The following is a 26,645-nucleotide window of genomic DNA, read 5'->3' as shown; positions in this document are numbered from 1 at the left end:
CCATAAGTCATTCCTTAAAAAAATATAGCCCATTATATATGATCAATCACTGTACTATCATCTATGATCATTAGGTCAGCTTTTTTTAAATGGCCAAAATAATGGCTTGTTTGAGTCAGGTCAATATCCCACTGCAAGTTCACATGAGAATTTACTGTTGTTCTCTTTAAAAAGTTTGGATCCATCGGTCATTTACATCTTTAACATGTTTCCTGCATGCATATCCATTTTTTAAAACATGTGGAGAAAAATCTTTTTCTTATAAAACTCCGAGCTATTAGGGTTGAACTAGTGGAATTTATCAAACTTGGTTAATAAAACTTTTGTGTTCATTTGTGGTGTGTGAATAAATTTTCTTTACTTACATTTGTTAATGCTTTAAATTTTTTCCATACATAAACTCTAAAATTTTCATTTTGTTGAGATCTATTTTCTTTTTATCTCTTTTTTTTGTTTACGAGATGAAGGGAAAGTGAAAACTCAAGTTTTGATTTAAGAAAAAAGAAACAACAAAATGGAAATGCACAACGCACAAATGTAGAGAGAGATAATTCCAAAAAGTGGTTGTAATTTTTAGGGATTGTAAAATATTTTTAATTTTTATATATCAAGTTTTGCAATCGTTGGGAAATTGGGGAGGCGACGATTTGTAATTGAGTGCAGACTCCCAATTCATAAGTCATTCCTTAAAAAAATATAGCCCGTTACGCATGATAAATCATTTTACAATCATTTACGATCGTTAGGTCAGCTTTTTTTAAATGAGCAAAATAATGGGTTTTTTTTATTAGAGTAAATATCCCACCGCACGTTCACTTATGAATTTAATGTTATTCTCTTTATAAGGTTCGGATTCATAGGTCATTTGCATCTTTAACATCTTTCAAGCATGCATATCCATTTTTTAAAACATGCGTAGAAAAATCTTTCTTATAAAATTCCGAGGTATTAGGGTTGAACTAGTGGAATTTCCCAAACTTGGATAACAAAACTTTTGTGTTCATTTGTGGTGTGTGAATAAAGTTTCTCTACTTAGATTTATTATTACTTTATTTTCCATACATAAACTCTAAAATTTTTATTTTGTTGTGATCTATTTGCCTTTTATCTCTTATTTTGTTTACGATATGAAGGAAAAGTGAAAACTCAAGTTTTGATTTAAGAAAAATGTATACGTATAAAATGGAAATGCCCAATGCAAAAATATAGAGAGAGATAATTCCAAAAAAGTTTGTAATTTTTAGGGATTGTAAACTCTTTTTACATTTTATATATCAGGTTTTGTAATAGTCGGGAAAAGGGGAGGCGGGGGATTTTTAACTGTGTGTTGACTCCCAATCCATAAGTCATTCCTTATAAAATTATAGCCCGTTACGCATGATAAATCACTTTATAGTTATCTATGATCGTTAGGTCAGCTTTTTGTAAGTGGGCAAAATAATGGCTTGTTTGACTCGGGTAAATATCCCACCGCACCTTCACTTGAGAATTTAATGTTATTATCTTTTTAAAGGTTTGGATCCATAGGACATTTGAATCTTTAACATGTTTCAAGCATGCATATCCATTTTTTAAAACATGTGTAGAAAAATCACTTTCTTGTAAAACTCCGAGTTATTAGGGTTGAACTAGTGGAATTTCCCCAACTTGGATAACAAAACTTTTGTGTTCATTTGTGGGTGTGAATAAATTTTCTTTTCTTACATTTGGTATTGCTTTCAATTTTTTCTATACATAAACTCTAAAATTTTTATTTTGTTGTGATCTATTTGCCTTTTATCTCTTTTTTTGTTTACGAGATGAAGGGAATGTGAAAACTCAAGTTTTGATTTATGATAAAAAAAGTACACATCTAAAATGGAAATGCACAATGCAAAAATGTATAGAGTGATAATTCAAAAAAGTGTCTGTCATTTTTAGGGATTGTAAACTGTTTTTAGTTTTTATATATCAGGTTTTGCAATCGTCGGGAAAAGGGGGAGGTGGGGGATTTTTACCTGAGTGTTGACTCCATATCCATAAGTCATTCCTTACAAAAATATGGCCCGTTGTGCACGATAAATCAGTTTACAATCATCTATGAACGTTAGGTCAGCTTTTTGTAAATGTGCAAAATAATGGCTTTGTTGACTCGGGTAAATATCCCACCGCACGTTCACTTGAGAATGTAATGTTATTCTCTTTAAAAGGTTTGGATCCGCAGGTCATTTCCATCTTTAACATGTTTCAAGCATGAAAATCCATTTTTTAAAACATGTATAGAAAAATCTCTTTCTTATAAAATTTCAAGCTATGAGGGTATAACTAGTGGAATTTCCCAAACTTGGATAACAAAACTTTTGTGTTCATTTGTGGTGTGTGAATAAATTTTATTTACTTACATTTGTTATTGGTTAAAAAATTTTCCATACATAAACTCTAAAATTTTCATTTTGTTGTGATCAATTTGCCTTTTATCTCTTTTTTTTTTCGAGATGAAGGGAAAGTGAAAACTCAAGTTTTTATTTAAGAAAAAAGTATACATCAAAAATGAAAAAGCACAATGCACAAATGTAGAGAGAGATAATTCCAAAATGTCTTTGTAAATTTTAGCGATTGTAAACTCTTTTTAGTTATTATATATCAGGTTTTACAATCATCGGGAAAAGGCGGAGGCGGGGGATTTTTAACTGTGTGTAGACTCCCAATCCATAAGACATTCCTTACAAAAATATATCCAGTTACTCATGATAAATCACTTTACAATCATCAACTACCATTAAGGTCAGCTTTTTGTAAATGGGCAAAATAATGGCTTGTTTGACTCGGGTAAATATCCCACCAAACATTCACTGAAGAATCTAATGTTATTCTTTTTATAGGTTTGGATCCATAGGTCATTTGCATCTTTAACATGTTTCAAGCATGCATATCCATTTTTTAAAGCATCTGTAGAAAAATCTCTTTCTTATAAAATTCCGAGCTATATGGGTTGAAATAGTGGAATTTCCAAAACTTGGATAACAAAACTTTTGTGTTCATTTGTGGTGTGTGAATAAATTTTCTTGACTTAAATTTGGTTTTTATTTAAATTATTTCTATACATAAACTCTAAATATATATTTTTTTTATCTATTTGCCTTTTATCTCTTTTTTTGTTTACGAGATGATGGGAATGTGAAAACTCAAGTTTTGATAGAAGGAAAAAGTATACATCGAAATTGGAAATGCACAATGAACAAATGTAGAGAGAGATAATTCCAAAAAGTGTTTGAAATTTTTAGGGATTGTAAACTATTTTTAGTTTTTATATATCAGGTTTTGCTATTGTGGGGAAAAGGGGGAGGCGACGGATTCTTAACTGATTGTTGACTTCATATCCATAAGTCATTCCTTAAAAAAAATATAGCCCATTATGCATGATAAATCAATTTACAATCATCTATGATCGTTAGATCAGCTTTTTTTAAATGGCCAAAATAATGGCTTGTTTGACTAGGGTACATATCCCACCGCATGTTCACTTGAGAATTTAATGTTATTCACTTTAAAAGGTTTGGATCCATAGGTCATTTGCATCTTTAACATGTTTCAAGCATGCATATCCATTTTTTAAAACTTGTGTAGAAAAATCTCTTTCTTATAATATTCAGAGCTATTAGGGTTGAACTCGTGGAATTTCCAAAACATGGGCAACAAAACTTTTGTGTTCATTTGGTGTGTTTCTTTACTTACATTTGTTTATTGCTTTAAATGTTTTCCATACATAAACTCTAAAATTTTTATTTTTTTGTGATCATTTTGCCATTTATCTTTTTTTTTTTGTTTACGAGATGAAGGGAAGTGAAAATTCAAGTTTTGATTTAAGAAAAAAAGTACACATCTAAAATGGAAATGCACAATGCACAAATGTAGAGTTTGATAATTCCAAAAAGTGTCTGTAATTTTTAGGGATTGTAAACTCTTTTTAGTTTTTAAATATCAGGTTTTGCAATCGTTGAGAAAAGGGGGAGGCGGGGGACTTCTAACTGAGTGTTTTCTTAAAAAAATATAGCCCATTACGCATGATAAATCACTTTACAATCATATATGATCGTTAGGTCAGCTTTTTGTAAATGGGCAAAATAATGGCTTGTTTGACTCAGGTAAATATGCCACCGCACATTCACTAAAGAATTTAATGTTATTCTCTTTCAAAGGTTTGCATCCATAGGTCATTTGCATCTTTAAAATGTTTCAAGCATGCATTCCCATTTTTTAAAACATGTGTAGAAAAATCTCTTTCTTATGAAATTCCAAGCTGTTAGGGTTGAACTAGTGGAATTTCCCAAACTTGGATAACAGAACTTTTGTGTTCAATTGTGGTGTGTGAATAAATTTTCTTTACTTACATTTGTTATTGCTTTAAAGTTTTTCCTTACACAAACTCTTAAATTTTCAATTTGTTGTGATCTATTTTCCTTTTATATCCTTTTTTGTTTACGAGATGGAGGGAAAGTTAAAACTCAAGTTTTATTTTAACAAAAGAAAGTACACATCCAAAATGGAAATGCCCAATGCACAAATGTAGAGAATGATAATTCCAAAAAGTGTCAATAATTTTTAGGGATTGTTTACTCTTTTTAGTTTTTATATATCAGATTTGGCAATTGTCGGGAAGAAGGGGAGGCGAGGGATTTTTAACCGAGTATTGACTCCCAATCCATAAGTCATTCCTTACAAAAATATAGCCCGTTATGCATGATAAATCACTTTACAATCATCTATGATCGTTTGGTCAGCTTTTTGTCATTGGCCAAAATAATGGCTTGTTTGACTCGGGTAAATATCCCACCGTACTTTCACTTGAGCATTTAATGTTATTCTCTTTAAAAGGTTTGGATCCATAAGTCATTTGCATCTTTAACATGTTTCAAGCATGCATGTCCCTTTTTTAAAACATGTGTAGAAAAATCTCTTTCTTATGAAATTCCAAGATGTTAGGGTTGAACTAGTGGAATTTCCCAAACTTGGATAACAAAACTTTTGTGTTCAATAGTGGTGTGTGAATAAATTTTCATTACTTACATTTGTTAATTCTTTAAATTTTTTCCATACATCAACTCTAAAATTTTAATTTTGTTGTGATCTATTTGCCTTATTTATCTTTTTTTTTTGTTTTCGAGATGAAGAGAAAGTGAAAACTCAAGGTTTGATTTAAGAAAAAAAAGTACACGTCTAAAATGAAAATGCACAATGTACAAATGTAGAGAGTGATAATTCCAAAAAGTGTCTATAATTTTTATTGATTGTAAACTCTGTTTTAGTTTCTATATATAATGTTTTGCAATGGTGGGGAAAGGGGGTGGCGGGGGATTTTTAACCGAGTGTTGACTCCCAATCCATAAGTCATTCCTTACAAAAATATAACCCATTACACATGATAAATTACTTTACAATCATCTATGATCGTTAGATCAGCTTTTTGTAAATGTTCAAAATAATGGCTTGTTTGACTCGGGTAAATATCCCACCGCACGTTCACTACAAAATTTATTGTTATTCTCTTTAAAAAATTTGGACCCATAGGTCATTTGCATCTTTAACATGTTTCAAGAATGGATTTCCATTTTTTAATACATGTGTAGAAAAATCTCTTTCTTATAAAATTCCTAGCTATTAGGGTTGAACTAGTGAAATTTCCCAAACTTGGATAACAAAACTTTTGAGTTCATTTGTGGTGTGTGAAAAATTTTTATCTACCTACATTTGTTATTGCTTTAAATTTTTTCCATACATGAACTCTGAAATTTTCATTTTGTTGTGATCTATTTGACTTTTATCTCTTTTTTTGTTTATGAGATGAAGGGAAAGTAAAAACTCAAGTTTTGATTTAAGAAAAAAAACTACACATCTTAAATGGAAATTCACAATGCTCAAATGTAGAGAGTGATAATTCCAAAAAGTGTCTATAATTTTTAGGGATTGTAAACTCTTTTAAGTTTTTATATATCAGGTTTTGCATTCATTGGGAAAAGGGGGAGGCGGGGGATTTTAAACCGAGTGTTGACTCTCAATCCATAAGTCATTCCTTACAAAAATATAGCCCGTTACGCATGATAAATCACTTTACAATCATCTATGATTGGTAGGTCAGTTTTTTTTAAATGGGCAAAATAATGGCTTGTTTGAATCGAGTAAATATCCCACCGCACGTTCACTTGTGAATTTAATGTTATTCTCTTTAAATGGTTTGGATCCATAGGTCATTTGCATCTTTCATATGTTTCAAGCATGCATTTCCATTTTTTAAAACATGTGTAGAAAAATCTCTTTCTTATGAAATTCCAAGCTGTTAGGGTTGAACTAGTGGAATTTCCCAAAGTTGATAACAAAAATTTTGTGTTCATTAGTGGTGTGTGAATAAATTTTCTTTACTTACATTTGTTATTGCGTTAAATTTTTTCCATACATAAACTCTAAAATTTTCATTTTATTGTGATCTATTTGCCTTTTATATCTTTTTTTTTTGTTTTTGAGATGAAAGGAAAGTGAAAACTCAAGTTTTGATTTAAGAAAAAAAAGTACACGTCTAAAATGCAAATGCACAATGCAAAAATGTTGAGAGTGATAATTCCAAAAAGTGTCTGTAATTTTTAGGGATTGTAAACTCTTTTTTAGTTTTTATATATCAGGTTTTTAATCGTCAGAAAAAGGGGGACGCGGCGGATTTTTAACTGAGTCTTGAGTCCCAATCCATAAGTCATTACTAACAAACAGATAGCCCGTAATGCATGATAAATCACTTTACAATCATCTATGAACGGTAGGTCAGTTTTTTGTAAATGGGCAAAATAATGGCTTGTTTGACTCGGGTAATTATCCCACCGCACGTTCACTTGAGATTTTAATGTTATTCTCTTTAAAAGGTTTGTACCCATAGGTCATTTGCATCTTTAACATGTTTCAATCATGCATATCCATTTTTTAAAACATGTGTAGAAAAATCTATTTCTTATAAAATTCCAAGCTATTAGGGTTGAACTAGTGGAATTTCCCAAACTATGATAACAATGCTTTGATGTTCATTTGTGGTCTGTGAATAAATTTTCTTTACTTAAATTTGTTGTTGTTGTAAATTTTTTCCTTACATAAACTCTAAAATTTTCATTTTGTTGTGATCTATTTGCGTTCTATCTCTTTTTTTGTTTACGAGAGGAAGAGCAACGCACAAATGTAGAGAGTGATAATTCCAAAAAGTTTTTATAATTTTTAGGGATTGTACACTCTTTTTAGTTTTTAAATATCTTATTTGGCAATCGTCGGGAAAAGGGGGAGGCGTGGGATTTTTAATCGAGTTTTGACTCCCAATCCATAAGTCATCCCTTACAAAAATATAGTCCGTTATGCATGATAAATCACTTTACAATCATCTATGATCGTTAGATAAGCTTTTTTTTGACTTGGGTATATATCTCACCGCACGTTCACTGGAGAATTTAATGTTATTCTCTTTAAAAGGTTTGGACCCATAGGCCATTTGCATCTTTAACATGTTTCAAGCATACATTTCCATTTTTTAAAACATGTGTAGAAAAATCTCTTTCTTATGAAATTCCTAGGTATTATTGTTTAACTAGTGGAATTTCGCAAACTTGGATAAAAAAACTTTTGTGTTCATTAGTGGTGTGTGAATAAATTTTCTTTTCTTACATTTGTTATTGCTTTAAATTTTTTCCATACATGAACTGTAAAATTTTCATTTTGTTGTGATCTATTTGCCTTTTATATCTTTTTTTTTGTTTTCGAGAAGAAGGGAAAGTGAAAACTCAAGTTTTGATTTAAGAAAAAATAGTACAAACCTAAAATGGAAATGCACAATGCACAAATGTAGAGAATGATAATTCCAAAAAGTGTTTATAACTTTTAGGGATTGTAAACTCTTTTTTAGTTTATATATATCAGGTTTTGCAATCGTCAGGAAAAGGGGGTGGTAGGGGATTTTTAACCGTGTTGACCCCCAATCCATAAGTCATTCCTTACAAAAATATAGCCCATTACGCATGATAAATTACTTTACAATCATCTATGATCGTTAGGTCAGCTTTTTGTAATTGGGCAAAATAATGGCTTGTTTGACTCGGGTAAATATCCCACTGCACGTTCACTTGAGAATTTAATGTTATTCTCTTTAAAAAGTTTTCATCCATAGGTCATTTGGTTCTTTAACATGTTTTGAGCATGCATATCCATTTTTTAAAACATGTGTAGAAAAATATTTTTCTTATAAAATTGAAAGCTATTAGGGTTGAACTAGTGGAATTTCCCAAATTTGGATAAGAAAACTTTTGCGTTCATTTGTGGTGTGTGAATAAATTTTATTTTCTTAAATTTTTTATTGCTTTAAATTTTTTCCATTCATAAACTCTAAAATTTTCATTTAGTTGTGATCTATTTGCCTTTTATCTCTTTTTTTTGTGTACGAGATGAAGCAAAAGTGCTCAAGATTTGATTTAAGAAAGAAAAGTATACATCTAAAATGGAAATGCACAACGCACAAATGTACAGAGTGATAATTCCAAAAAGTGTCAGTAATTTTTAGGGATTGTAAACTCTTTTTAGTTTTTATATATTAGATTTTGCATTCGTCGGGAAAAGCAAGAGGCGGGGGATTTTTAACCGAGTGTTGACTCCCAATCCATAAGTCATTCCTTTAAAAAAATATAGCCCCTTATAGATGATAAATCACTTTAAAATCATCTATGATCGTTAGGTCAGCTTTTAGTAAATGGGAAAATAATTCCCTTTTTGACTCGGGTAAATATCCCATCGCACGTTCACTTGAGAAATTAACATTATTCTCTTTAAAAGGTTTGGATCCATAGGTCATTTGCATCTTTAACATGTTTCAAGCATGCATTTACATTTTTTAAAACATGTGTAGAAAGATCTCTTTCTTATAAAATTCCAACCTATTAGGGTTAAACTAGTGGAATTTCCCAAACTTGGACAACAAAACTTTTGTGTTCTTTTGTGGTGTGTGAATAAATTTTATTTTATTATATTTTTTATTGTTTTATATTTTTTCCACTCATAAACTCTAAAATTTTCATCTTGTAGGGATCTTTTTGCCTTTTATCACTTTTTTTTGTTTACGAGATGAAGGGAAAGTGAAAACTCAAGTTTATAATTAAGAAAAAAAATGAACACATGTAAAATGGAAATGCACAATGCACAAATGTAGAGAGTGATAATTCCAAAAAGTGTATGTATTTCTAGGGTTTGTAAACTCTTTTTAGTTTTTATATATCATGTTTTGCAATCGTCGGGAAAAGGGCAGGCGGGGGATTTTTAACCGAGTGTTGACTCCCAATCCATAAGTCATTCCATACAAAAATTTAGCCTGTTACGCATGATAAATTACTTTACAATCATCTATGATTGGTAGGTCAGTTTTTTTTAAATGGGCAAAATAATGGCTTGTTTGAATCGAGTAAATATCCCACCGCACGTTCACTTGTGAATTTAATGTTATTCTCTTTAAATGGTTTGGATCCATAGGTCATTTGCATCTTTCATATGTTTCAAGCATGCATTTCCATTTTTTTAAAACATGTGTAGAAAAATCTCTTTCTTATGAAATTCCAAGCTGTTAGGGTTGAACTAGTGGAATTTCCCAAAGTTGATAACAAAAATTTTGTGTTCATTAGTGGGGTGTGAATAAATTTTCTTTACTTACATTTGTTATTGCGTTAAATTTTTTCCATACATAAACTCTAAAATTTTCATTTTATTGTGATCTATTTGCCTTTTATATCTTTTTTTTTTTGTTTTTGAGATGAAAGGAAAGTGAAAACTCAAGTTTTGATTTAAGAAAAAAAAGTACACGTCTAAAATGCAAATGCACAATGCAAAAATGTTGAGAGTGATAATTCCAAAAAGTGTCTGTAATTTTTAGGGATTGTAAACTCTTTTTTAGTTTTTATATATATCAGGTTTTTAATCGTCAGAAAAAGGGGGACGCGGCGGATTTTTAACTGAGTCTTGAGTCCCAATCCATAAGTCATTACTAACAAACAGATAGCCCGTAATGCATGATAAATCACTTTACAATCATCTATGAACGGTAGGTCAGTTTTTTGTAAATGGGCAAAATAATGGCTTGTTTGACTCGGGTAATTATCCCACCGCACGTTCACTTGAGATTTTAATGTTATTCTCTTTAAAAGGTTTGTACCCATAGGTCATTTGCATCTTTAACATGTTTCAATCATGCATATCCATTTTTTAAAACATGTGTAGAAAAATCTATTTCTTATAAAATTCCAAGCTATTAGGGTTGAACTAGTGGAATTTCCCAAACTATGATAACAATGCTTTGATGTTCATTTGTGGTCTGTGAATAAATTTTCTTTACTTAAATTTGTTGTTGCTGTAAATTTTTTCCTTACATAAACTCTAAAATTTTCATTTTGTTGTGATCTATTTGCGTTCTATCTCTTTTTTTGTTTACGAGAGGAAGAGCAACGCACAAATGTAGAGAGTGATAATTCCAAAAAGTTTTTATAATTTTTAGGGATTGTACACTCTTTTTAGTTTTTAAATATCTTGTTTGGCAATCGTCGGGAAAAGGGGGAGGCGTGGGATTTTTAATCGAGTTTTGACTCCCAATCCATAAGTCATCCCTTACAAAAATATAGTCCGTTATGCATGATAAATCACTTTACAATCATCTATGATCGTTAGATAAGCTTTTTTTTGACTTGGGTATATATCTCACCGCACGTTCACTGGAGAATTTAATGTTATTCTCTTTAAAAGGTTTGGATCCATAGGCCATTTGCATCTTTAACATGTTTCAAGCATACATTTCCATTTTTTAAAACATGTGTAGAAAAATCTCTTTCTTATGAAATTCCTAGGTATTATTGTTTAACTAGTGGAATTTCGCAAACTTGGATAAAAAAACTTTTGTGTTCATTAGTGGTGTGTGAATAAATTTTCTTTTCTTACATTTGTTATTGCTTTAAATTTTTTCCATACATGAACTGTAAAATTTTCATTTTGTTGTGATCTATTTGCCTTTTATATCTTTTTTTTTGTTTTCGAGAAGAAGGGAAAGTGAAAACTCAAGTTTTGATTTAAGAAAAAATAGTACAAACCTAAAATGGAAATGCACAATGCACAAATGTAGAGAATGATAATTCCAAAAAGTGTTTATAACTTTTAGGGATTGTAAACTCTTTTTTAGTTTATATATATCAGGTTTTGCAATCGTCAGGAAAAGGGGGTGGTAGGGGATTTTTAACCGTGTTGACCCCCAATCCATAAGTCATTCCTTACAAAAATATAGCCCATTACGCATGATAAATTACTTTACAATCATCTATGATCGTTAGGTCAGCTTTTTGTAATTGGGCAAAATAATGGCTTGTTTGACTCGGGTAAATATCCCACTGCACGTTCACTTGAGAATTTAATGTTATTCTCTTTAAAAAGTTTTCATCCATAGGTCATTTGGTTCTTTAACATGTTTTGAGCATGCATATCCATTTTTTAAAACATGTGTAGAAAAATATTTTTCTTATAAAATTGAAAGCTATTAGGGTTGAACTAGTGGAATTTCCCAAATTTGGATAAGAAAACTTTTGCGTTCATTTGTGGTGTGTGAATAAATTTTATTTTCTTAAATTTTTTATTGCTTTAAATTTTTTCCATTCATAAACTCTAAAATTTTCATTTAGTTGTGATCTATTTGCCTTTTATCTCTTTTTTTTGTGTACGAGATGAAGCAAAAGTGCTCAAGATTTGATTTAAGAAAGAAAAGTATACATCTAAAATGGAAATGCACAACGCACAAATGTACAGAGTGATAATTCCAAAAAGTGTCAGTAATTTTTAGGGATTGTAAACTCTTTTTAGTTTTTATATATTAGATTTTGCATTCGTCGGGAAAAGCAAGAGGCGGGGGATTTTTAACCGAGTGTTGACTCCCAATCCATAAGTCATTCCTTTAAAAAAATATAGCCCCTTATAGATGATAAATCACTTTAAAATCATCTATGATCGTTAGGTCAGCTTTTAGTAAATGGGAAAATAATTCCCTTTTTGACTCGGGTAAATATCCCATCGCACGTTCACTTGAGAAATTAACATTATTCTCTTTAAAAGGTTTGGATCCATAGGTCATTTGCATCTTTAACATGTTTCAAGCATGCATTTACATTTTTTAAAACATGTGTAGAAAGATCTCTTTCTTATAAAATTCCAACCTATTAGGGTTAAACTAGTGGAATTTCCCAAACTTGGACAACAAAACTTTTGTGTTCTTTTGTGGTGTGTGAATAAATTTTATTTTATTATATTTTTTATTGTTTTATATTTTTTCCACTCATAAACTCTAAAATTTTCATCTTGTAGGGATCTTTTTGCCTTTTATCACTTTTTTTGTTTACGAGATGAAGGGAAAGTGAAAACTCAAGTTTATAATTAAGAAAAAAAATGAACACATGTAAAATGGAAATGCACAATGCACAAATGTAGAGAGTGATAATTCCAAAAAGTGTATGTATTTCTAGGGTTTGTAAACTCTTTTTAGTTTTTATATATCATGTTTTGCAATCGTCGGGAAAAGGGCAGGCGGGGGATTTTTAACCGAGTGTTGACTCCCAATCCATAAGTCATTCCATACAAAAATTTAGCCTGTTACGCATGATTAATCACTTTAAAATCATCTTTGATCGTTAGGTCAGCTTTTTGTAAATGGGCAAAATAATGGCTTGTTTGACTCGGGTAAATATCCCACCGCACGTTCACTTGAGAATTTACTGTTATTCTCTTTAAAAAGTTTTGATCCGTAGGTCATTTGCATCTTTAACACATTTCAAGCATGCATATCCATTTTTTAGAGCATGTGTAGAAAAATCTTTTTCTTATAAAATTCCAAGCTATTAGGTTGAACTAGAGGAATTTCCCAAATTTGGATAACAAACCTTTTGTGTTCATTTTTGGTGTGTGAATAAATTTACTTTACTTACATTTGTTATTGCTTTAAATTTTTTCCATACCTAAACTCTAAAATTTTTATTTTGTTGTGATCTATTTGCCTTTTATCTCTTTTTTTGTGTACGAGATTATGGGAAAGTGAACACTTAAGATTTGATTTAAGAAAAAAAGTACACATCTAAAATGGAAATGCACAACGCACAAATTTATAGAGTGATAATTCCAAAAAGTGTCAGTAACTTTTAGTGATTGTAAACTCTTTTTAGTTTTTATACATCAGGTTTTGCAATCATGGGGAAAAGCAAGAGGAGGGGGATTTTTAACCGAGTGTTGACTCCCAATCCATAAGTCATTGCTTACAAAAATATAGCCCCTTACGCATGATAAATCACTTTATAATCATCCATGATCGTTAGGTCAGCTCTTAGTAAATGGGCAAAATAATAGCTTGTCTGACTCGGGTAAATATCCCACCGCACGTTCACTTGAGAATTTAATGTTATTTTCTTTAAAAGGTTTGGATCCATAGATCATTTCCATCTTTAACATGTTACAAGCAAGCATATCCATTTTTTAAAACATGTGTAGAAAAATATCTTTCTTATAAAATTCCAAGCAATTAGGGTAGAACTAGTGGAATTTCTCAAACTCGGATAACAAAACTTTTGTGTTCAAATGTGGTGCGTGAATAAATTTTCTTTTTTTAAAATAGTTATTGCTTTAAATTTTTTCCGTACATAAACTCTAAAATTTTCATTTTGTTGTGATCTATTTGACTTTTATCTCTTTTTTTTGTTTACGAGATGAAGGGAAAGTGAAAACTCAAGATTTGATTTAAGAAAAAAAAGTACACATCTAAAATGGAAATACTCAATGCACAAATGTATAGAGTTATAATTCCAAAAAGTGTCAGTAATTTTTAGTGATTGTAAACTCTTTTTCGTTTTTATATACCAGGTTTTGCAATTGTTGGGAAAAGGGGGAGGCGGAGGATTTTTAACCGAGTGTTGACTCCCAATCCATAAGTCATTCCTTTAAAACATACAGCCCATTATGTATGATAAATCACTTTAGGATCATCTATGATCGTTAGGTTAGCTTTATGTAAGTGGGCAAAATGAAGGCTTGTTCGACCCGGGTAAATATCCCACCGCAAGTTCACTTGAGAATTTAATGTTATTCTTTATTCTTTTTAAAATATTTTGATCCATAGGTCATTTGCATCTTTAACATGTTTCAAGCATGCATATCCATTTTTTAAAACATGTGTAGAAAAATCGCTTTCTTACAAAATTCCAAGCTATTAGGGTTGAACTAGTGGAATTTCCCAAACTCAGATAACAAAAATTTGTGTTCATTTGTGGTGGGTGAATTAATTTCCTTTACATACATTTGTGATTGCTTTAAATTTTTTCCTTACATAAACTGTAAAAGTTTCATTTTGTTGTGATCTATTTGCCTTTTATTTCTTTTTTTGTTTACGAGATGAAGGGAAAGTGAAAACTCAAATTTTGATTTAAGAAAAAAAAGTACACATCTAAAATGGAAATGCACAATGCACAAATGTAGAGAATGATAATTCCAAAAAATGTCTGTAATTTTTTGGGATTGTAAACTCTTTTTAGTTTTTATATATCAGGTTTTGCAATCATCATGAAAGGGCGAGGTGGAGGAATTTTAACCAAGTGTTGACTCCCAATCCATAAGTCATTCCTTACAAAAATATAGCCTGTTACACATGATAAATCACTTTACAATCATCTATGAACGTTAGGCCAGTTTTTTGTAAAAGAGCAAAATAATGGCTTGTTTGACTCGGGTAAATATCCCACCGCACATTCACTTGAGCATTTAATATTATTCTCTTTAAAATGTTTGGTTCCATAGGTCATTTGCATCTTTAACATTTTCAAGCATGCATATCCATTTTTTAAATCATGTGTAGAAAAATCTCTTTCTTATAAAATTCCAATCTATTACGGTTGAACCAGTGGAATTTCCCAATCTAGGGTAACAAAAATTTCGTGTTCATTTGTGGTTTGTGAATAAATTTTCTTTACTTACTTTTCTTAATACTTTAAATTTTTTTAATTCATAAAGTCTAAAATTTTCATTTTGATGTGATCTATTTGCCTTTTATCTCTTTTTTATTTACGAGATGAAGGGAAAGTGAAAACTCAAGTTTCTATTTAAGAAAAAAAAGTACACATCTAAAATGTAAATGCACAATGGACAAATGTAGAGAGTCATAATTCCAAAAAGTGTCTGTAATTTTTTGGGATTGTAAACTTTTTTTAGTTTTTATATATCTAGTTTTACAATCGTCGGGAAACGGGGGAGGTGGGGGAAATTTAACCGAGTGTTAACTCCCAATCCATAAGTCATTCCTTACAAAATATAGCCCGTTACACATGAAAAATCACTTTACTATCATTTATAATCGTCAAGTCAACTTTTTTTAAATGGGCAAAATAATGGCTTATTTGACTTGGGTAAATATCCCACTGCAAGTTCACTTGAGAATTTAATGTTATTCTCTTTAAAAGTTTTGGATCCATAGGTCATTTGCATCTTTAACATGTTTCAAGTATGCATTTCCATTTTTTAAAACATGGGCAGAAAAATCTCTTTCAAATAAAATTCCAAGCTATGAGGGTTGAACTAGTGGAATTTCCCAAACTTGGTTAACAAAATTTTTGTGTTCATTGTGGTTTTTTAATAAATTTTATTTACTTACATTTGTTATTGCTTTAAATCTTTTCCATACATAAACTCTATATTTTTTATTTTGTTGTGATCTATTTGCCTTTTATCTCTTTTTTTGTTTACAAGATGCCGGGAAAGTGAAAACTCAAGTTTCGATTTAAGAAAAAAAAGTACACATCTTAAATGGAAATGCACAAAGCACAAATGTAGAGAGTGATAATTCTAAAAAGTGTCTGTACTTTTTATGGATTGTGAACTGTTTTTAGTTTTTATATATTAGGTTTTGCAATCATCGGGAAAAGGGGAAGGCGTGGGATTTCCAATCCATAGGTCATTCCTTACAAAAATATTGCACGTTACGCATGATAAATCACTTTATAATCTTTGAACGTTAGGACAGCGTTTTGTAAATTTTCAAAATAATGGCTTGTTTTACTCGGGTAAATATCCCGCCAAACGTTCACTTGAGAATTTAATGTTATTCTCTTTACAAGGTTTGGATCCATATCTCATTTGCATCTTTAACATGTTTCATGTATGCATATTCATTTTTTAAAACATGTGTAGAAAAATCTTTTTCTAATAAAATTCCAAGCTATTAGGGTTCAACTAGTGGAATTTCCAAAACTTGGATAACAAAACTTTTGTGTTCATCTGTCGTATGTGTATAAATTTTCTTTACTTACATTTTTTATTGCTTTAAATTTTTTCCATACTTAAACTCTAAAATTTTCATTTTCTTGTGATCTATTTGACTTTTTTTTTATCTGAGATGATGGGAAAGTGAAAACTCAAGTTATGATTTAATAAAAAAAAAAAAGAACACATCTAAAATGGAAATGCATAACGCACAAATGTAGAGAGTGATAATTCCAAAAAGTTTCTGTAGTTTTTAGGAATTGTAAACTCTTTTAAGTTTTTATATATCAGGTTTTGCATTCATTGGGAAAAGGGGAAGGTGGGGGATTTTAATTTAGTGTTGATTCCCAATCCTTTAAGTCATTCCTTACAAAAATATAGCCCGTTACACATGATCAATCACTTTACAATCATCTATGATCGTTTGGTCAGCTTTTTGTAAATAGGCAAAATAATGGCTTGTTTAACTCGGGTAAATATCCCGCCGCACATTCACTTGAGAATTTAATGTCATTCTCTTCAAAAGGTTTGGATCCATAGGTCATTTGCATCTTTACCATGTTTCAAGCATGCATATCCATTTTTTAAAAAATGTGTAGACAAATATTTTTCTTATAAAATTCCTAGCTATTAGGGTTGAATTAGTGGAATTTCCCAAACTTGGATAACAAAACTTTTGTGTTCAGTTGTGGTGTGTGAATAAATATTTTTTACTTATATTTTTTATTGCTTTAAATTTTTTCCATACATAAACTTATAAATTTTTATTTTTTTGTGATCTATTTCCTTTTATCTCTTTTTTTGTTTACGAGATGAAAAGAAAGTGAAAACTCAAGTTTTGATTTAAGAAAAAAATGTACACATCTTAAATAGAAATGCACAATGCAAAAATGTTGAGACTGATAAGTCCAAAAGTGTCTATAATTTTTAGGGATTATAAACTCTTTTTAGTTTTTATATATCAGGTTTTGTAATAGTCAGGAAAAGGGGGAGGCGGTGGATTTTTAACCGAGTGTTGACTCTCAATCCATAAGTCAATCCTTATAAAAATATAGCCCGTTATGCATGCTAAATCACTTTACTATCATTTATGAACGTTAGGTCAGGTTTTGTAAATGGGAAAAATAATGGCTTGTCTAACTCGGGTAAATGTCCCACCGCACGTTTGCTAGAGAATTTAATGTTATTCTTATTAAAAGTTTAGGATCCATAGGTCATTTGCATCTTTAACATGTTTCAAGCATGCATATCCATTTTTTAAAACATGTGTAGAAAAATCTCTTTCTTATAAAATTCCAAGCTATTAGGGTTGAACTAGTGGATTTTCTCAAACATGGATAACAAAAATTTTGTGTTCTTTTTTGGTGTGTGAATAAATTTTATTTTCTTACATTTGTAATTGCTTTAAAGTTTTTCCATACATAAACTCAAAAATTTTCCTTTTGTTATGATCTATTTGCCTTTTATTTCTTTTTTTGTTTACGAGATGAAGGGAAAGTGAAAACTCAAGTTTATATATAAGAAAAAAAGTACACATGTAAAATGGAAATTTACATTGCACAAATCTAGAGAGTGATAATTCCAAAAAGTGTCTGTAATTTTTAGGGATTGTAAACTATTTTTAGTTTTTATATATCAGGTTTTACAATCGTCAGGAAAAGGGGGAGGTGGGGGATTTTTAATCGAGTGTTGACTCCAGTCCCATAAGTCATTCCTTATAAAAATATAGCCTGTTACGCATGATAAATCACTTCACAATCATTTATGATCGTTAGGTCAGCTTTTTGGAAAAGGGCAAAAGAATGGCTTGTTTGACTCGGGTAAATATCCCACTTCATGTTCACTTGAGAATTTAATGTTATTCTCTTTAAAATTTTTGATCCATAGGTCATTTGCATCTTAAATATGTTTCAAGCATGCATTTCCATTTTTTACAACATGTGTAGAAAAATCTCTTTCTTATAAAATACCAAGCAATTAGGGTTGAACTAGTGGAATTTCCCAAACTTGGATAACAAAACTTTTTTGTTCATTTGTGCTGTGCGAATAAAATTTTTTTACTTACTTTTGTTATTACTTTAAATTTTTTCCATACATAAACTCTAAAAATTTAATGTAGTTGTGATCTATTTGCCTTTTATCTTTTTTTTTTGTTGACGAGATCAAGGGAAAGTGAAAACTCTAGTTTTGATTTAAGAAAAAAAAGTACACATCTAAAATGGAAATGGGCAATGTACAAATGTAGAGAGTGATAATTCCAAAAAGTGTCTATAATTTTTGGGGATTGTAATCTCTTTTTAGTTTTTATATATCAAGTTTAGCAAACGTCAGGAAAAGGGGGAGGAAGGGGATTTTTAACCAAGTGTTGACGCCCAATCCATAAGTCATTCCTTACAGAAATATAGCCCATTACGCATGATAATTACTTTACAATCATCTATGATCATTATGTCAGCTTTATGTTAAAGGGCAAAATGAAGGCTTGTTTGACTCGGGTAAATATCCCCCCACACGTTCACTTGAGAATTTAAAGTTATTCACTTTAAAAAGTTTGGATCCATAGGTTATTTGCATCTTTAACATGTTTTAAGCATGCACATCCATTTTTTAAAACATGTGTAGAAAAAAGCTCTTTCTTATATAATTCCAAGCTATTAGGGTTGAACTAGTGGAATTTCCATCACTCGGATAACAAAACTTTTGTGTTCATTTGTGGTGTGTGAATAAATTTTCTTTACTTACATTTGTGATTGCTTTAAATTTTTTGCATATATAAACTCCAAAATTTTCATTTTGTTGTGATCTATTTGCCTTTTATCTCTTTTTTTGTTTACTAGATAAAGGAAAAGTGAAAACTCAAGTTTTGAATATATAAAAAAAAGTACACATCTAAAATGGAAATGCACAATGCAAAAATGTAGAGAGTGATAATTCCAAAAAGTGACTGTAATTTTTAGGGATTGTAAACTCTTTTTGGTTTTTATAAATCAGGTTTTGCAATCGTCAGGAAAAGGGGAAGGCGGGGGATTTTTAACCGAGTGTTGACTCCCAATCCATGAGTCATTCCTTAATTTAGTATAGCTCGTTGTGCATGATAAATCACTTTACAATCATCTATGATCTTTGGGTTAGCGTTTTTTAAATGGGTAAAATAATGGCTGGTTTGATTGGGTAAATATCCCACTGCCCGTTCACTTGAGAATTTAACGTTATTCTCTTTAAAAGTTTGGTTTCATAGGTGATTTGCATCTTTAACATGTTTCAAGCATGCATATCCATTTTTTAAAACGTGTTTAGAAAAATCTCTTTCTTACAAAATTCCAAGCTATTAGGGTTAAACTAGTGAAATTTCAAAAACTTGGATAACAAAACTTTTGTGTTCATTTTTGGTGTGTAAATAAATTTTATTTGCTTACATTTGTTTTGACGTAAAATTTTTTCCACACATAAACTCTAAAAATTTGATTTTGTTGTGATCTATTTGCCTTTTATTTGTTTTTTTCTTCACGGAATGAAGGGAAAGTGAAAATTCAAGTTTTGATTTAAGAAAAAAGTATACATCTATAATGGAAATGCGCAATGCACAAATATAGAGAGACTTAATTCCAAAAAGATTCCATAATTTTTAGGGATTGAAAACTCTTTTTAGTTTTTATATATCAGGTTTTGCATTCGTCGGGAAAAGGGGGAGGCGGGGTTTTTTAACTGAGTGTTGATTCCCAATCCATAAGTCATTACTTACAAAAATAAAGCCCGTTATGCATGATAAATCACTTTACAATCATCTATGATCGTTAGGTCAGCCTTTTGTAAATGGGCAAAATAATGGCTTGTTTGACACGGGTAAATATCCCACCCCCCGTTCACTTGAGAATTTAATGTTATTCTCTTTAAAAAGTTTGGTTCCATAGGTGATTTGCATCTTTAACATGTTTCAAGCATGCATATCCATTTTTTAAAATGTGTTTAGAAAAATCTCTTTCTTATTAAATTCCAAGCTACTAGGGTTGAACTAAATGAATTTAAAAAACTTGGAAAACAAAACTTTTGTGTTCATTTAAGGTGTGTGAGTAAATTTCTTTGCATACATTTGTTATTAGGTAAAAATTTTTCCATTCATAAACTCTAAAAATTTGATTTTGTTGTGATCTATTTGCCTTTTATCTCTTTTTTTGTTTACAAGATGAAGGTAAAGTGAAAATTCAAGTTTTGATTTAAGAAAAAAGTATACATCTATAATGGAAATGCGCAATGGACAAATATAGAGAGACATAATTCCAAAAAGATTCGGTAATTTTTAGGGATTGTAAAATCTTTTTAGTTTTTATATATCAGGTTTTGCAATCGTCGGGAAAAGGGGGAGGCGGGGTTTTTTAACTGAGTGTTGTCTCCCAATCCATAAGTCATTCCTAACAAAAATAAAGCCCGTTACACATGATAAATTACTTTATAATCATCAATGATCGTTAGGTCAGCTTTTTGTAAATGGGCAAAATAATGGTTTGTTTGACACGGGTAAATATCCCACCGCCCGTTTACTTGAGAATTTAATTTTATTCTCTTTAAAAAGTTTGGTTCCTTAGGTGATTTCCATCTTTAACATGTTTCAAGCATGCATATCCATTTTTTAAAACGTGTTTAGAGAAATCTCTTTCTTATAAAATTCCAAGCTATTAGGGTTGAACTAGTGGAATTTAAAAAACATGGAAAACAAAACTTTTGTGTTCATTTGTGGTGTGTGAAAAAATTTTATTTGCTAACATTTGTTATTACGTCAAATTTTTTCCATACACAAACTCTAAAAATTTGATTTTGTTGTGATATATTTGCTTTTATCTCCTTTTTGTTTACGAGATGAAGGGAAAGTGAAAATTCAAGTTTTGATTTAAGAAAAAAGTATACATCTATAATGGAAAGGCACAATGCACAATTGTAGAAAGAGATAATTCCAAAATGATTCCATAATTTTTAGGGATTGTAAACTCTTTTTAGTTTTTATATATCAGGTTTTGTAATCATCGGGAAAAGGGGGAGGAGGGGTTTTTTAACTGAGTGTTGACTCCCAATCCATAAGTTATCTTACAAAAATAAAGCCTATTACGTATGATAAATCACTTTACAATCATCTATGATTGTTAGGTCAGCTTTTTGTAAATGGGGTAAATAATGGCTTGTTTGACACGGGTAAATATCCCACCACTCGTTCACTTGAGAATTTAATGTTATTCTCTTTAAAAAGTTTGGTTCCATAGGTGATTTGCATCTTTAACATGTTTCAAGCATGCATATCCATTTTTTAAAATGTGTTTAGAAAAATCTCTTTCTTATAAAATTCCAAGCTATTAGGGTTGAACTAGTGGAATTTCAAAAACATGGAAAACAAAACTTTTGTGTTCATTTTTGGTGAGTGAATAAATTTTCTTTGCTTACATTTGTTATTACGTCAAATTTTTTCCATATATGAACTCTAAAGATTTGATTTTGTTGTGATCTATTTGCCTTTTATCTCTTTTGTTGTTTACGAGATGAAGGGAAAGTGAAAATTCAAGTTTTTAGTTAAGAAAAAAGTATACATCTATAATGCATAATGCACAAATGTAGAAAGAGATAATTCCAAAAAGATTCCATAATTTTTAGGGATTGTAAACTCTTTTTAGTTTTTATATATCAGGTTTTGCAATCGTCGGGAAAAGAGGGAGGCGGGGTTTTTTTAACTAAGTATTGAATCTGAATCCATAAGTCATTCCTAACAAAAATAAAGCCCTTTACGCATGATAACTTACTTTAGAATCATCTATGATCGTTAGGTCAGCTTTTTGTAAATGGGCAAAATAATGGTTTGTTTGACTCGGGTAAATATCCCACTGCACGTTCACATGAGAATTTAATGTTATTCTCTTTAAAAGGTTTGGATCCAAAGGTCATTCGCTTCTGTAACATGTTTCAAGCTTGCATATCCATTTTTTAAAACATGTGTAGAAAAATCTCTTTCTTATAAACTTCCAAGCTATTAGGCTCGAACTAGTAGAATTTCCCAATCTCTGATAACAAAACTTTTGTGTTCATTTGTGGTGTGTGAATAAATTTTATTTACTTACATTTTTTATTGCTTTAATTTTTTTCTCTACATAAACTCAAAATTTTTTATTTTGTTGTGATCTCTTTTCCTTTTATCTCTTTTTTTGTTTATGAGATGAAGAGAAAGTAAGGACTCAAGTTTCGATTTAAGAAAAAGGTACACATCTAGAAATAAAATAGACGATGCACAAATCTAGAGATAGATAATTCCAAAATGTGTCTGTAATTTTTAGGGATTGTAAACTCATTTTAGTTTTTATATATCAGGTTTTGCAATAGTCAGGAAAACGGGGAGGTGGGGGATTTTAAACTGAGTGTTGACTCCCAATCCATAAGTCATTCCTTACAAAAATATAGCCCGTTACGCATGATAAATCACTTTACAATCATCTACGATCGTTAGGTCAGCTTTTTGTAAATGGGAAAAATAATGGCTTGTTTGACTCGGTTAAATATCCCACCGCACATTCACTTAAGAATTTAATGTTAATCTCTTTAAAAGGTTTGGATCCAAAGGTCATTCTCTTCTTTAACATGTTTCAAGCATGCATATCCATTTTTTAAAACATGTGTTGAAAAATCTCTTTCTTATAAAATTCTGAGCTATTAGGGTTGAACTACTGGAATTTCCCAAACTCGGATAACAAAAATTTTGTGTTAATTTGTGGTGTGTGAATAAATTTTCTTTACTTACATTTTTTATTGCTTTAAATGTTTTTAAAACATAAACTCTAAAATTTTCATTTTGAATTGATCTTTTTGCCTTTTATTTCTTTTTTTGTTTACGCGATGAAGGGAAAGTGAAAAGTCAAGTTTTTATTTAAGAAAAAAGAATACATCTAAAATGGAAATGCACAATGCACAAAAGTAGAGAGAGATAATTACAAAAAGTGTTAGTAATTTTTTGGGACTGTAAACTCTTTTAAGTTTTTATATATCAGCTTTTGCAATCAATGGGAAAAAGGGGAGGCTTGGGATTTTTAATTGACTGTTGACTCCCAATCCATAAGTCATCCCTTAAAAAAATATAGCCCATTACGCATGATAAATTTCTTTACAATCATGTATGATCGTTAGGTCAGCTTCTTTTAATTGGCCGAAATAATGGCTTTTTTGACACGGACAAATATCTCACCGCTTGTTTACTTGAGAATTTAATGTTATTCTCTTTAAAAGGTTTGGATCCATAGGTCATTTGCATCTTTAAGAAGTTCAAACATGTGGAGAAATGAATCTTTCTTATAAAACTCCGAGCTATTAGGGTTGAACTAGTGGAATTTCCCAAACTTGGATAACAAAACTTTTGTGTTCACTTGTAGTGTGTGATTAAATTTTTTTTACTTACATTTATTATTGCTTTAAATTTTTTCCATACATAAATTCTAAAATTTTCATTTTGTTGTGATCTATTTTCCTTTTATCTCTTTTTATGTTTACGAGATGAAGGGAAAGTGAAAACTCAAGTTTTTATTTAAGAAAAAAGTATACATCTAAAATGGAAATGCGCAATGCACAAATGTAGAGAGAGATAATTCCAAAAAGTGGTTGCAATTTTTAGGCATTGTAAACTTTTTTTAGTTTTTATATATTAGGTTTTGCAATCGTTGGGAAATGGGGGAGGCGGAGGATTTTTAACTGAGTGTAGACGCCCAATCCACAAGTTATTCCTTACAAAAATATAGCCCGTCACGCATGATAAATCACTTTACAATCATCTATGATCGCTATGTCAACATTTTGTAAATGTGCAAAATAATGGTTTGTTTGGCTCGGGTAAATATCCCACCGCACATTCACTTAAGATTTTAATGTTATTCTGTTTTAAAGGTTTCAATCTATTAGTCATTTGCATCTTTAACAAGTTCCAATCATGCATATCCAACTTTTAAAACATAAGTGGAAAATCTCTTTCTTATAAAATTCCGAGCTATTAGGGCTGAACTAGTGGAATTTTCAAAACTTGGATAACAAAAATTTTGAGTTCATTTTTTCGTGTGTGAATAACTTTTCTTTTCTTATATTTGTTATTGATTTTAACTTTTTCCATACGTAAACTCTAAAATTTTTATTTTGTTGTGATCTATTCTCATTTTATCTCTTTTTTTGTTTACGAGATGAAAGGAAAATGAAAACTCAAGTTCTGATTTACGCAAAAAGTATACATCTAAAATAGAAATGCACAATGCACAAATGTAGAAAGAGAAAACTCCATAAAGTTTTTTTAATTTTTAGGGATTGTAAACTCATTTTAGCATTCATATATCAGGTTTTGCATTCGTCGGGAAAGGGGAAGGCGGGGGATTTTTAACTGAGTATAGACTCCCAATCCATAAGTCATTCCTTACAAAAATATTACCCGCTACGCATGATAAATTACTTTACAATCATCTACGATCGTTAGGTGAGCTTTTTGTAAATGGGCAAAATAATGGCTTGTTTGACTCGGGTAAATATCCCACCGCACGTTCACTTGAGAATTTAATGTTATTCTCTTTAAAAGGTTTGGATCCATTGGTCATTTGCATCTTTAACATGTTTCAAGCATGCATATCCATTTTTTAAACTATGTATAGAAAAATCACATTCTTAAAAAATTCCGAGCTATTAGGGTTTAACTAGTGGAATTTACATAACTTGGATAGGAAAACTTTTGTATTCATTTGTTTATTGCTTTAAATTCTTTCCATACATCAAATATAAAATTTTCATTTTTTTGTGATCTACTTGTGTTTTATCACTTTTTTTGTTAACAAGATAAAGGGAAAGTGAAAACTCAAGCTTTGATTTATGAAAAGAGTATACATCTAAAATGAAAATGTACAATGCACAGTTGTAGAGAGAGATATTTCCAAAAAGTGTATGTAATTTTTAGGGATTGTGAACTCTTTTTAGATTTTATATCAGGTTCTGCAATCGTCGGGAAAAGGGGTAGGCGGAGGATTTTGAAATGAGTGTTGACTCCCAATTCAAAAGTCTTTTTAGATTTTATATCAGGTTCTGCAATCGTCGGGAAAAGGGGTAGGCGGGGGATTTTGAAATGAGTGTTGACTCCCAATTCAAAAGTCATTTCTTACGAAAATATAGTCCGTTACACATGATAAATCACTTTACAAATATCTATGATCGTTAAGTAAGGTTTCTGTAAATGGGCAAAATAATGGCTTGTTTGACTCGGGTAAATATCCCACTGCACGTTCACTTGAGAATTTAATGTAATTCTCTTTAAAAGGTTTGGATCCATAGGTCATTTGCATCTTTAACATGTTTCAAGCAAGCATATCCATTTTTAAAACATGTGCTGAAAAATCTCTTTCATATAAAATTCCGAGCAATTAGGGTTGAACTAGTGGAATTTCCCACACTCGGATAACAAAACTTTTGTGTTCATTTGTGGTGTGTGAATACATGTTCTTTACTTACATTTGTTTATTGCTTTAAATTCTTTCCATGCATAATCTCTAAAATCTTCATTTTGTATTGATCTATTTGCCTTTTATCTCTTTTTTTGTTTACGAGATGAAGGGAAAGTAAAAACTCAAGCTTTAATTTAAGAAAAAAATGTACATCTAAAATTTAAATGCACAATGCACAAATTTAGAGAGAGATAATTCCAAAAAGTGTGTATAATTTTTAGGGATAGTAAACTCTTTTCTGTTTTTATATATCAGGTAATGCAATCGTCCAGAAAAGGAAGAGGCGGGGGATTTTTAACCGGGTATTAACTTCCAAACCATAAGTCATTCCTTAAAAAAATATAGCCCGTTATGCATGATAAATCACTTTACAATCATCTATGATCGTTAGGTCAGCTTTTTGTAAATGGGCAAAATAATGGCTTGTTTGACTCGGGTAAATATCCCACCGCACGTTCACTTGAGAATTTAATCTTATTCTCGTTAAATGGTTTGGATCCATAGGATATTTGCATCGTTCACATGTTTCAAACATGCATATCCATTTTTTAAAACATGTGTAAAAATATCTCTTTGTTATAAACTTTCGAGCAATTAAGGTTGAACAAGTGGAATTTCCAGACATAAACTCTAAAATTTTCATTTTGTTGTGATCTATTTGCCTTTTATCTCTTTTTTCGTTCACGAGATGAAGGGAAAGTGAAAACTCAAGTTTTGAAGTAAGAAGAAAGTTTACATCTAAAAGGGAAATTCACAATGCACAAATGTAGAGAGAGATAATTCCAAGAAGTTTCTGTAATTTTTAGGGATTGTAAACTCTTTTAGTTTTTATATATCTGGTTCTGC

This window comes from Aristolochia californica, unplaced genomic scaffold, assembly GCF_029961685.1.
Source record: "Aristolochia californica isolate CCGP_79_NKW_82.1479 unplaced genomic scaffold, dmAriCali1.0.hap1 SCAF_4, whole genome shotgun sequence".
NCBI lineage: Eukaryota > Viridiplantae > Streptophyta > Magnoliopsida > Piperales > Aristolochiaceae > Aristolochia > Aristolochia californica.
Note: the sequence above shows the minus strand (reverse complement) of the source record.